The following is a 12,640-nucleotide window of genomic DNA, read 5'->3' as shown; positions in this document are numbered from 1 at the left end:
ATGTTATGGATTAGCCCGAATAGGTAATCCAGATCAAGCTCCTTAGAGCATATGTCATAAAAAGGATTTAGCCTGGACTGGTAATCCCGTTGTATACATGTGTGGCATGATAGTGTACACTCTGAAATAGTACCTTATGGGTACCATTGAATATGAATTGATGGATCCTGATTTGTACACCTTGAGTGTACTACCTATGTATCCATTAATATTTCAAATAAATTCAACGGGTGACTATCTAGACATGAGAAGATATGAATAATAAAATGAGTTATTACACGTATCCATATGAAATACAAGAAAATGATGATACATGACAAGTGATATAGGAAAGTATGAGATGATGATATTTGTACATGGAAATTATTCGATGAGAATGTTCATCCTTGATTATAGACTTGTACACCTTGAGTGTACTACTACTTGTGTGACCTTGATATTTCGAATGATATGAGTAAAGTTCTAACATGAAATAAGCTGAACTCGAGATGAACTATTATGAAATTATACTTGTAATATAAAGAGATGATTTATACATGTTAAATGAATACATGTTGCGAAAAGCATATGTGCATGGAAACTTGACTGTGGTTGAACCTATATTTGTTTTGACGTTATTATGAAATATATGACTAACAAGGGCAATGAAGATGTGTGTAGGGCTTAAGGTCAAATTGATTGAATATGTCTTACATAGTTACCTCAAAATAGAATGAATGGTAAGTTAAGTACCATGTTATATGAACTTACTAAGCATTTTATGCTTACTTAGTTTTATTTCCCCGTTTTAGAGTAAATCAGAAGCTGTTGGACTAGAAGCTTGGCAGAGATCACTCACATTATCCATAGGCCCATGTCGGTACAATAAGGTAAAGCAATTATGGTTACAATGGTATGTATAGGTTATATTGGTCATATTGGCATGTAAATGTAAATTATTATTGTAATCTAGCCATTGGAATGGCTAGTGATGATTATTTTTTGGTACATGTGTATATATATATGTATTTAAGTTTACTTTATAGAGATACTGTAAGTGTTTCTTATTGATTGATTGAGAAAGGTAAGATTTAAACATGAATGCATGTAACAATATATCATGTTAGATGTTATAAATTGCTTGAATTTAATGCTTGGGCTGGTTGGTATCTGTATGTAAGTTTGGTGCAGGAATTTGGTATGATTTTAGGTTAGAAATGAAGCTAGGAGTGGCTTTATTTTGTCTACACGGGTAGACACACGGGCGTGTGTCTAGATTGTGTGTGACAAACGGCTTGGTACATGGGCATGTGGTTAGGCCGTGTGTCATCTCTATCTTAAATTAGACAAAATAAAATGCTCAAAATTGAGCATACGGGTAAAGACACGGGCATGTGTCTTAGCCGTGTGTACTATACGGCCCAGTACATAGGCGTGTGTCTTGGCCGTGTGAAACTTGCACCTAATTTTGAAAGAATTTAATTAACCACAAGGCCTAGCACACGGGCCTGTGGCATGACCGTGTGCACAAGTTAGAGAGTTACATGAGGTCGAACACGGCCAGTAGCACAGGCGTGTCCCAGGGTCACACAGTCGTGTCCCTTGGACAAAATTTTGTGAAAATTCTTAGAGTCTTCGATTAAGTCCTAACTCGATTCTAATGCTCGTATTGGGAATCGAGGATCCATTTAAGGGACGTTATGAATAATCTCGAAAAAAGAACAGTGATTGACATGATTTATTTGTAAATGTTCTGAAAGTTCCAGTAATGCTCCGTATCCCCATTCCAGTGATAAACCTTAATTTATACATATTTCAATCACATTCTTAGCACATTTTATAGATGATTTTTCCTTAAAATTGGTGAATTCGATGCTCTTAATGCCTTAATTTCATATTTTATACTTAGGAGAGCATAGGAGAGCGAAAGGAACGAGAAATGGGCCAAAAATGGAGAAAATGGACCAACGTACGAAATCAACACGGCCTAGACTTCCTCACACTGGCAGACCACACGCCGTGTCAATTTGGCAGAATTGAAGCACGACTCACACATGAAAAAAAACACACGCCCGTGCCATTCTAACAGGTTCAAGCATGGCCTGAAGTAATCGCACACGGGCGTGTCCCTGCCAAGCCCAAGTTTAGTCCAATTTGGAAAAGGTCAATTTTGAGGGTTCTTAGGCATTCCCAAGCCTATAAATACACCCTAGAGGAGGAGGAAAAGATAACACACAGGGAAGGAGGCAGGGAACTGCTCAAAGAAAGCCGATTGATCTATCGCAAAAGCCGGATTCATTATCAAGACTGAAGATCTCCCCTCAATTTCCCTTCAGGAGTTTTGGGTTTTCTTTATGTTTTGTATTCATTATTCTTCTGAGATGTTTTCCTTTTTAGTTATGAACTAAATCCCCTAAATACCTAAGGGGAATGAAACCTAAGACGAATATTGTTATTATTTCCTGAATTGTATGATAAATATTTGACTTGTTTTTAATTATGTGTTCTTAATTCTTGTTTTGATATTCCAGGATATTGATTCAAGTTAAGCTCTTATTCAGAGGAGGAATAAACCCTGTCTAAGAGTACATTTGTCACAATTAAGCGAAGTTGGTTGCGCGCCTAGAGATAGGGTGACAAGATTTTGCCGGATTAGGGTGAAACCTAATAAGGGGATCCATAGATCGAGTTAATGCAATCCTAATGAGTTAATTAGAAAGAGATTTCAATTATTTAACCTAGGGTTAGACATTGTTAGTCTCGAGAGAGATATTAATATAACTTAGGGATTTCTACGGATCAAGTCAAATGAATAAATCGTCCAATTCAAAGTCAAATAACAAGTGAAGTCTGGGTGGATTTTTTCTTAGGTATTGTCTCAATCAATCGAGTTTTCCAAAAGTCATTCCCCAATTCTATTTTCTGTGATTTCTTAGTTTAGTTAATTAGTTAGTTAAAACAAACCCTATTATTTTTAGGCTAGATAATAAAAAGACAGTCATTACAAGTACTTTTAGTTCCTTTGGGTTCGACAATCCGGTCTTGCTAGAGCTATACTACTGTTCGATAGGTACACTAGCCTTCATCGTGATAATAGTTAGTTTCAAGAACGATTCATTATAAATTTATAAAACTTATCACACGAATATCATGATCATCCAGCGACGGATACGGGTTAGGAGCGTTACAATTTGACACCAAAAGATTTATACAATTGCTACTTGTAACGCCCCAATTTTCGGGAATTCTGTGAATGTTGGCAAAATTTCATGCTTTGATTTTGTCATTTGTGAGTGAAATTATGAAATAGGACCTATGTGAAAATGTTTGAAAATGCTATAGGCTAAATTGAAATGGCCAAATAAATAGGAGTGCAAAATAGGAGGATTTGCATGACAAACCTCCCATTTTACATGAAGTGGCTAGCCATCATGTTGTTGTAGACAATATAAGCACTTGATATCCATAATTCATGGTACAAATTGATAATGGGTTAAGTAAATGTTCCATGATAATGGATTAGGTAAATATTCCATGATAATGGGTTAGGTAAATGTTCCATGATAATGGATTAGGTAAATATTCCATGATAATGGGTTAGGTAAATGTTCTATGATAATGGTTTAGGTAAATGTTCCATGATGGGCATTTCATGTCTTTTGTATTAAAGAATTAAATGGATGAAATATGAAATTTTATTAAAAGAAAAAGGGGTGAAAAGAACAAATTTTTGTCCATCTTTGTTCATCATAGCCTAAAGTTAGAGAAGAGAAAAGGAGAGGAGAAAGCTCTTGAATGTTCGGTCACTTGGGGAAGAAAATTGAAGGTAAGTTCATGGTAGTTTGCTTCTATCTTGATGTTCATGAGTTCTTCTTGATTCTACCTTAACTCTTGAAGCATATTTTGGTTTTTAGTTGTGTTGTGAGCATTTAGTCATGAATTAACATGAAGGAAATGGTTGTTGTTTCATGTTCTTTTGATGAAAAATGGAAGATAGGTGAAGTTGAGCCAAACAAATGAGCATGCATGTGCCTTGGATGTTAAAGGGAAAAATCAGCTAACATGTTATGCTTTAAAATGATAAAATGGAGATTATACTTAAGTAAAATCATAGATATGTGATGATTGATTGGTGATATACATGTTTAAATAACAAGCATGCAAGTTAGGTGTGAAAGAGTGATTTGGTAATAAATTTGCTTGGGACAGCAGCAGTAACGTGACTTTGGAAAATCACCATAAATTGTGGGAGATGAGTTAGAAGCTTCATAAATTATGTAATTAAAGATTAATGAGTCTAGTTTCAAATGGAATAAACGAGAACATATTTTGAATTCTGTACAATGAGAAATTTGATTCGTAATGAAGAGTGGTCAGATTAGTCAAATAGTGAAACATGGGAAACTTTGAGAAAAATCTGGTATCGATTGGCTAAACCAAAAATTCTGAAAATTTTATGGATAGAAGATATATGAGTCTATTTTCAAGAAAAATTAAAGTAACTTGATTTGGAGTTTCGTAGCTCCAGTTATAAATGATTTAGTGACTGTTGCTCAGGAAGACAGCTTGCAGTGAAATTATGATTATGTGGTAAACATTGACAAAAATTTGTTAATGAGTTGCTTATTGTTTTCTTATAAGCTTACTATGATCTGTAGGTGTAGTTGGCCGAATATTGTAAGGGGTTAATACGTAGTTTGTATTTGAATAGTTAGATTAACGTGTTAGTAATCCAATTGTAGGCGGTTCGTGTGCAGATCTCGTCAGCATATCGTCGCAAACAGGTGTGTAACTAACACCCTCTTTCTTAGTCTAGATCGGCAAAAGTCGAAAAGTCGAAATGTCGAAAACCGGTATTTTATAGATTTGCGAGTGCGAATGCTCGTGAGGTAAATCGATTAATGTTTTTGGTAAGCTGCAATGTTTGGACTGCAAAGTGCATGATTTTTGTGCCCTCGATATTTTTGGGCTTAATGGCCCAAAAATTGGAATGATGGGCCAACGGGCCCAATTCGGTAAGAACCCTCAGTACGTGATTGTAATACCCCTACCCGTATTCATTGCCGGAATAGGGTACGAGGCATTACCGGAGTTTACGAATTAATTTTTTTTAATTTTTTTTTTTATATTCAATATAGCCCTTTTATAAATATCTAACCTTCCCTGTAATATTAAATCGAGACCAATCCACATCAACCAAATCAATTCAACATATTTTTATGATAGATTCATGCATTTATATAAAATAACGTCATCACATATCTATAACCAGGTTTGTTAACCATACTAATGGCTAACTTTACATTCATTTCACGTTAACATTTACTTTGTTAGCTTATACATGCCATTGATTTCCAAAATAAAGTTTCTTTATATACCGAAATCCACGAGGTTGATGATGTGATGTGTCTCCACCAAATCGACCTCCGAGCTCTTAACACTACAAAAGCAGGGAAAAGGAAGCAGGTAAGCACTTTGTGCTTAGTAAGCTCATGTAACAAGAATTATACTTACCTAATATTTTCAATACAATATAATAAACATTCATATATCCATTCAATGCATTATTACCCTAACATGCACAAACTCAACATTCAAGTTAGTACAATAATTTCCATGTATCAATAATATATATATATATACCATGATTGATGTACTCATCAATACCATGATTTTCATTCCCTTATTATTTTTCATATTTATCCCGTTGAATTTATCGGAATTTCAATGGATTTTCAGAGGTACACTTTTAGTGTACAATTCCGGGTCCGTCAATTCATATTCATGTGCGCACATTTCCATTTCAGAGAGCACACTCATGAACCTCAACCTTGCGGCGGGATTACCGGTCGAGCTAAATCCCTCGCAATATAAACTCATAGAGTATTGTCGGGATTACCGGTCAAAGCTAAATCCTGCAACGACAATTACTCTAATGAACTTGGATCTGAATTACCAGTCCAAAGCTAAATTGAGACCCTAATTCGGATTACCCGTCCGGCTAAATCCATTTTACACATATTCTTCGGAGGGCTATATCGGGATAGGATCACCCGTCCGGCTAGATCCTTTTACCGTCAATTCCTTTTCGAAATCCATCGAATTTTCCTTTCATTCAAACAGGATTTCTTCCCATTTTATCAAATATATCAATGTTTCATAAATTTTCATACAATGAACATTCAAATCATATTCATATCAAAACATACAATCTCAAGTAATTTAAGAATATAATTCAAGTTACACGAACTTACCTTGATACTTGATTGTAAACAGTAAAAATCTATTAATCCTGAACTTTTCCTTTCCTCGATCTAGCTTCGTATTTGAATCTTCTGGATCTAAATAAATAAATTTAATTATCAATTTAATACATTTCATGTTCATATGCAACATTCTCTATAATTCAACTATTATTTATAGTTCATTCAAAGCTGTCTACTTGAGTCATAGTCACTAAATTATTTATAACTTGAGCTACGGAACTCAAAATTAAGATCCGTTAATTTTCCCTGAAACTAGACTCATATATATTTTTACCATAAAAGTTTCAGAATTTTTGGTTAAGCCAATCAGTACAGTTTATTCTTCAAAATCACCCCTGTTCTGTTGTCTAACAGTTCTGACCCTTCTTCACTAAAAATAAATTATCTCTTTATACAGAATTCAAATGATGTTCTTGTTTGTTTCTATTAAAATAGACTCATTCAGAATTCTAGACATATAAATTTAAGTCCCTAATTATTTTTATTCAATTTTTATAATTTCTCAAAGTCAGAACAGGGAACCTGAATTCATTCTGACCTTATCTCACAAAATTCATTATATCTCAAAATTTACAAATCCATTGCTTACAATATTTCTTCTATGAGAAACTAGACTCAATAAGCTTTAATTACATATTTTGTTCATCTTCTAATTCGATTCCTACAATTTTGGTGATTTTTCAAAGTTAGTCTACTGCTGCTGTCCAAACTGTTTTAGTGCAAGCTGTTTATTACCATTTTTCCCTAAGCTTTTAATAAATGATAATTTCGTCCCTACTCAATTAGCCTCTCAATTGAGCTGATTTTCTCAATTAACATTTTATTCTATCACCTTAAACTAGTTTACAACCTTTAGGAATCAGAATTTCAGCAATAGACTTTAATTCCAAACATTTTCACAATTAGGTCCCAAAATCAATTTCCATTGAAATTGCCTAATAAAATCATCTCATAAACAAATTAAAGCTTTAATTTCATTCTATTTCATCATAAACTTACAGAACTCAACCATGGTGACTTTAAATTTCATCCATGAAATCAAAAACTAATGAATTTAATAGTAGGATCTAGTTGTAAAAGTCTTAGAAACACAAAATTACAAGAAAAGGCAAGGATTAACTCACTTGGTGCAAAAATTATGAAATACCAGCTTAGAGAACCCTCCTATGGCGTTTTTAGCTGCTGGAATTGAAGAGAAATGAAGAGAAATCTTGATATTTCCTATTTAGTCCTAGTTTTATTTAGTTAATTTTGCAATATTCCAATTTTACCCTTAATTTATCAATTTTTCTGCTGATTGCATACCCTTGCCGCCAGCCCAAATAACTTTTGGGTCTAATTACCTTTTAAATCCTTTCTCATTAGACTAATAAGCTATTTAATCACTCTAGCAACTTTTACACCTATTACAATTCAGTCCTTTTCATTTAATTGACTACCCAAACATTAAAATTTCCTAACGAAATTTTAATACCACATTAATAACATTTCATAAATATTTATAAAATTATTTTTTGACTCGGTTTTACGAGATAGAGGTCCCGATACCTTATTTTACCCAATTTCTTCAATAATTTCTTTTTCGAACTAATCACTAAATCGATAAAATTTTCCTATCAATATTTTCATACGATTTTCCTATCATATAAATTTTCAAGCAAAAATATTAAAATAAATTTTTCTTTAAATCGGATCTATGGTTACGAAACCATTGTTCCGATAACCTTGAATTTAGGCCATTATAGTGATTCTATAGTACGTGAAAGGTAGGAATATGCATGAAAAACCCTAAAATAGATAAATTACTGAAATACCTTTAAAAGTGGAAAATTTACAGTTTTACCCCTAGGAGATAAATTACCGAAATACCCCTAGGGTTAAATTGACCTAAATGCATGTTTGACTGTTGTTATTTACTGCATGCCATGTTGTTATTATCTGATGCATGGGACTGGGATATTGACGGAGGAAGTCTTGAAAGTGGCTTGTCCACGTCTTGGAGGCTTTGCCTCAATTTATCGTTAATCGAAGTGCAAGGTGCAGAATCTGTGGAGTGTTGGGCTAGGTGGGTTGAGCTATTCCCACATGGAGTGTATGGTGGTGCGGTGGAGTGTAGTGGTTGGTGGGTTGAGTAGTCTCCCAAATGGGCTTGCATATGTTTCTTGATGTTGCATGTATTTTGAAATGGGCCTATGGGCCATCTTGTTATCTGAATAAGGGCTAAGGCCCGGTTTATTGTAATCTGAAAAGGGCTCGCCCAATACTCTGTTACCCAAATGGGCTTGAATATGTTTCTTGATGTTGCATGCATTTTGAAATGGGCCTATGGGCCATACTGTTATCTGAATAAGGGGCTAAGGCCCAGTTTATTGTAATCTGAAAAGGGCTTTGGCCCAGTACCACTGTTACCCAAATGGGCTTGCATATGTTTACTAATGTTGCATGTATTTTGAAATGGGCCTATGGGCCATACTGTTATCTGAATAAGGGGCTAAGGCCCAGTTTATTGTAATCTGAAAAGGGCTCGCCCAATACCATTATTACTGAATGGGCTTAGGCCCAATAGGCTTGAGTGACTTGGGTTTTGAATGGGTTTTCCTTACACTGAGTTTCCCAAACTCACCCTTTTATTTTCATCTACGCAGAAATCCCCAACCATAGTGGGCTTGGAGCGTGAGGGAATTGGAGTGGCCACCCGCTCGAAAGTTTGATTTTCTTACGTGAATGGACATCCTTTTAATTACATTTGAGGTTTTGGGTTTTAAATGTAATAGGTCCGCTTAATTATTTTTATGGTTTTAATATGTATTACTAAGATAGGTATTACTTATTTTAACTGTTGAAATTGGATAGCTTTAGGGCGCGTTTTCAAAAACAACAGTTGATTTCAAAATAACACGACAACAAGCAAAGCTTCTGGGATGAAAGTATTTTCCAAAATTAATCACTTTTCCTAAAAATGACTTAATCAAATCGGTTTCCTAGAAATATCTATGACGTTAAGGTGTGGCAATGGCGGTATGCATGTCTAGGATTGGATCCGAAGGGAGCTTGGTACTTAAGCAGTCCGATGGACTCACCACCTCTTTTCTGGTTTCCTACCTGGTGCACAACTTCCATTCACCTTAACCCCTAATGAATTAATCTTTTGAACATCAAATACGATTTTCTGGACTTAAAATGGAAATTCTTTTTAACGTTTTTGATGTGGCATGCCGGATCAGACCATAACTTCTGGGTCAGGTTTGGGGTGCTACACTACTTATATATGTTTCAAAAGGTTTACCTAATTAAGCACACAAGTTCAACTATCATTACTGACAACAAGCATAACATATTACTTTCAATATTTACATCCATACAAAATATCTAAGTACTAAAGACCCTTCCTAATACATACCACTTAAACCAACTAGCAAGAACCAAAATGACTACAGAGATGTTGATGATAGTGTGCGAGCTTCTGAGTCGATCCAATTAAAGCAACGATTCTAAAGGTCCTACAAGAATAAATCAAACTAATATGCATCAAAAAGCTTAGTAAGTTCGGTATTAGTTTCATTTATTAATTAATCAAAACTATCAAATTAATGTCAATTTCTATTACATTGGTACAAAGCTTGCTAGGCATATAGCCCGAATATCACAGGCACAAAGCCTACTAGGCACATAGCCCAAAATCACTGGCAAAAAACCTGCTAGGCACATATCCTGAAATCACCAGCACAAAGGCTGCTAGACACATAGCCCAAATAACATTGGCACAAATCCTGGTAGGCACAAAGCCTGGCAGACGCATAGCCTGAATAACATCAGCACAAAGCCTGCTAGGCACATAGCCCTAAATCACCGACACAAAGCCTACTAGGCACATAGCCCGAATAACACCGCATTTCTATTTCGTTTAACATAACTAAATTAATTCATGATTCAATCAATAAGGAAATAGTATGAAATATTCAATAAGATTAATAGTAACCATATAATGAACTTACCTGGATTGAATCATAGAAATTGTAGAAGTTTAAGGAGTATTCGCTAATTTTCCTTTTCCTCAAATATTTACGGATTATTGATCTATAATGTGAATTTCTTCAATTAGTAGCATATATTTCATTTCAAATATATTTTACAATTAATAACTTTTATTTTTAAATTTAAAAGATTACCCAAAACTTTTACAATTTTTGCAATATAGTCATTAACCCGAAATTCATCAAATTAACTAATTTTATCAATTCAATAATTTATCCAAATATTCTAGGCCCTCAAAAATCCCCTAATAAACATAAAATTCATTATCAAACCCTATATTTTGACATTTTCACAATTTAATACTAAAATCAAGATTTAACAAAAATATCTTTACAAATTCATCAAATAGCATAATAAAGGCTCAAAATACATTGTATTCATCAAAAAAATTCAATATTCATCAATGGAAACTTCCAAAATTTGTAACAGAATCGAAAACGAAGGTACGGGCTAGTTGGACCTAGTTACAACGATTTCAAAAACATAAAAATTACAAAAAACGTGTAGGAATTGAACTCACATGCATAAAGATGATGAAAGCGAACTTAAATCTTTCTCCTATGGTGGTTTCGACAATGGGAGATTCAAAATGAAGAAGAAAGCATTTTTGTTTTAATTTTATTTTATTTACAAATTTGCCATTCAATACACAATAAATTATTATTATCACATGTTAAATCGTCCAACACTAACTATTAGGGACTATTTATTATATTGGTCCCTCCTCATATGGTTAATAATCTATTTAGTCATTTAATTAACTTAATTACTAACTTTTGCACCTTTTTTAGTTTAGTTTTTTTTTCTTTAATTAACTATCTAAACGTTAATATTTTTAGACCAAATTTTGATACGACTCTAATGACTCTATAATTATTCTTAAAATAATATTTATGAGTCATTACAACAGAAATTTGTGATCTTAAACCACTATTTTGTCACCACCGAAAATCGGGTTGTTACAGAACGTTAGTTGAACTTTCAGTTTTCGACAAAGGCATAAAGTGGTGAGTGTATGGAACTGCTACTCGTAAACATGAGTCATGTTTTATTGGGAATTTAGATGTAGCCTAAACCCCAACTCTGAATTCCAAGTGTAAGTTTTCTTGAATTATACTTACCTTATAGTTATATAATATGCATGTTATGTGATATGTGGATTTGGTGCTTATTGTGTAATGAGTAGTTATATACATGTAATAAATGTATATTATATATTTTATATGAATATGTTAGTGTTTTGCAAAAGATGCTAATATACAGTGATGGTGCACGAATAATCGGTAAGAAATATGTATTGTTTTTCGGATATTTTGGCATTGAGATCTTGGAACCATTAGATATAATTGGCATGCCATAGGATTGTGAGTACTCACTTTTATATAGAGATATTTTTGGGCGTTGTGGCCATGGGACATGTTTGGAAGGATAAGGAAATGCGAGCTAAGCTCCATTCAACGGGACATGTGAGGGGAAATAAGGAGAGTGTTAGCTATACGCTTCACTTTTAGGACATGTTTGACTCCACGAGTCTATGTGGTGTAAAGAGATCCGTGTATCCGATGTGTGATGATAGAGCTCACTACTTGTTTCATAATCCAAGTGTCATCATATCTCATCTTATCCTATGTTATATAATTATAATATGTTCTATGCTTAAACGACTTTATATATGTGTTACGAAAAGACTCCTAGACTCTACATGTTTTAATATTAGATGATGCTAGACTTAAGAATATGCTACTTATGAATGAATGACTGGTTATGTTGCGTGATGACATGTTTATGCTGTGGTTATTCTATTCATTCACTGTGCTTGCAAAAGCTCATCCCCCTCATTTCAATGTTTGTAAATTAGTGTTGTCACGGTGTGGGCGGTGTGGTATCCAAGGGAGTGATCCAAGGAAGTCTGAACATTCTTCGTAGGTGCTTATTTATTTCTATTTGTTTTAGGGAAATTGGCAATGTGGTAGAACCTACTTGAGTTGTTGATTTTTGGACAATTGAGTTGGCTTATGTGAATTTCATGTTATTATTATGTTAGAATACTTTGTCCTTGATGTTGGCATGATGACAACTATTCGGACTCGGTTTTGATGTTTTGCATTATTGATTAAGCCGTATAAATGAGTATTTAACTTAGTACTTGGTGCATATTGTTTAGAAACTATTTGTGATGAGTTATCTGCATTCCTATGCTATATTTTCAGCTCCAGTAGGAGGGATATCGATATTGGGCTTGAAAAAAATTGATAACTCTGTGAATTAAAACTTACAGGAAATAGAATAGGAATTTAGTATCGATACCCTATCTTGAGTATCCATACACGGGGCTAAAGTATCGATATTTCTTAATCGGT

Source organism: Gossypium arboreum, chromosome 10 (assembly GCF_025698485.1).
Source record: "Gossypium arboreum isolate Shixiya-1 chromosome 10, ASM2569848v2, whole genome shotgun sequence".
Lineage (NCBI taxonomy): Eukaryota > Viridiplantae > Streptophyta > Magnoliopsida > Malvales > Malvaceae > Gossypium > Gossypium arboreum.
Note: the sequence above shows the minus strand (reverse complement) of the source record.